The sequence below is a fragment of the Penaeus monodon genome, chromosome 37, assembly GCF_015228065.2.
Source record: "Penaeus monodon isolate SGIC_2016 chromosome 37, NSTDA_Pmon_1, whole genome shotgun sequence".
In the NCBI taxonomy this organism is placed as follows: domain Eukaryota; kingdom Metazoa; phylum Arthropoda; class Malacostraca; order Decapoda; family Penaeidae; genus Penaeus; species Penaeus monodon.
Window position 1 is genome coordinate 1,306,163 of NC_051422.1, and position 2,176 is coordinate 1,308,338.

The following is a 2,176-nucleotide window of genomic DNA, read 5'->3' on the forward strand; positions in this document are numbered from 1 at the left end:
GGGGCGAGCCAATCTCGTCGGAAAGAGGAAAAGCTAAAAAGGCTCCACGGGGAAAGTGCTAGGGGGATAACTTAAAGGGGATTGGGGGGGGGGGAAAGTAAAAGGGGGAAAAGGGGGCCGTCAGGGGTTTTAAACTTGAAGGGGAAGAAGGGGGGAAGGTTTGAAAGAGAAAGGGGCTTTTACGGGGTTTCCCGGGGGGCCGGGAAAAACCCCGGGCCCGAAAGGTCGTTCGGCCGGGGTCGTGCGGGGCGGGGGCCTCGGCCGCCCCCGGGGGGATGGTGGCGGAAATGGACCCCCCCCCCCCCTTTCCTTACCCCCCCCCACCGGTTTTTACCGGGTTCTCCACCCTCACCCCTCCCCCAAAATTTTGGGGGCCCGCAACGGGGGTGGCCTGGGCATTTTCCCCGGGAAGGCGGATGCCCGGGGTCCCCGGGAAACGGGCCTTTGAGCGAAGGGGGCCCCCGCGTGGAAGTTGGGGCCCCCCGGTAAACCCTTCCCACCATTTTAAAAACCCCTTTTGGGGCCCCCAAAGGCCGTTTTGGGGCCCCACGGAAAAGGATCGGGGCCGGGGGAAACGCCCCACGGGGGAGGGACCCGCTGGTAAAAGTGACCCGGCTGGAAAGAGGTCGGGCCTGGGCCCTGTTTTTTGTTGACTTTTTCAAAAACCCTGCTTTCACCCCCGGGAAAACCCCCAGACCCGGGGCCGGGCGGGGGCCCTTTGGAGGGCCCTTTAAAGGGCAGCCTCCTGGGGGCCCTGCCAGCCCCCTACCCCGGCCCCGGAAGGAAAGGGGAAAAATGAAAAATACCCCAAATTTAAGGTGGGGGGCTCAGGGTGGGCCGGGGGGAAAGGGGAGGGGAAACCTTTCCCGACAGTTTCGTCCTTCCGCAGTCTGAAGGCTTGGTAGGAAAGGGCCCCTAGGGGCACCCAAGGCAAGGGGAAGGGAAGGGAAAACCGGAAACTAAAAGGGGGGCCCCCCCCCCTTTCCCGGGGCCCGGGAATGGTGCCCAAAACAGCGTGAGGGTTGAGGGGAACATGCCCCCCTGCGGGACCGGGGGTTTAAAAAATTTGGGCCCTTTTTTGGGCCCCTAGGGTTTTAGGAAAAGACGGGGGGGGTTTGGGGTTTGGGGCCCGGGGGGCTTGGGGGGGGCCCCGGGGGGGCCGGCTGCCTGTAGTCCGGGCTGACGAGCACTCCCGGGGCCTTACTCCCTGACCGAGTAAGGGGGGGGGCCCCCGGGGAAGGGGGGGGGGAAATTCCCTTGCTTCCAGAGGTTTGTGTGCAGAGGTATTACGCTGAGCGCCCGCACCTTGCCCCCCGGGCAGAGTCTAGAACCAGTTCGCTGCAAGAATGATGGTGAAGTAGAGGGCCTCTGGACCCATTCAAACCCGGGACTGGCTGATGGCGTAGCGGTTTTGGGGGGAGCCTTGGTTTTAAAGAGGGGTTAGTTACAGTGTTTGGGAGCTAACTTCTCCAATAAAACCTAAGGTGCCAGCTGGTGCAAAACTGGGCCTTGTGAGGAAGTGAGCATCCCCAAGAGATCGGGGGGCGAGGGGTTTGGGTTTGGGGTGGGGCCGTTGCCCGACTTCCTCGGGACTTGGGGCACCGGCTGTGCGTTACCATGGGGCCAGGAAGTTACCCTGGGGCCCCTGGTAAAAAGAAATGACGTTAGCCCCGTAGCGGCATGAGGGGCGTGCAGAGCTGACCGAAATGAACAGCATTTTGGGCGGGGAGGGCGATGCCGCAACTCAATGGTTACCATGACCCCGGTCTTGGACAGGAGATACCCCTCTGGGTGCCACTGCCAAACTACCGCCCCCCAACCTCCCCCAAGCGACCCCCGCGAGCGAAAAAGCCGCGCTGGATGAAAGATTTTTGTGTTTTTGAGAACTGAAATTTTTTTAAATTTTTTTGTAGTTTGTTTCAGGTTTTAATATGCAGAGCAGACGGTCGTCTGCTTGATAGGGGGGGATAGTGCTACGCCAGTGGGGCTTGTCTTTGTGCGAGGCTGTGTTAACATGAAGGGGGCTGGGGAAACAACGCTGCGGCTTGAGCGGGAGCGGGGGAACAAACCGGGGAAAACGATTGGTGCTGCTCCCGTGAGACCTCGTGTGTGTGTGCCTTGTACCGAGATAAACCTGGTGTTGCCCTGTTATAACTTATTGTCTTGTGCATCTGGT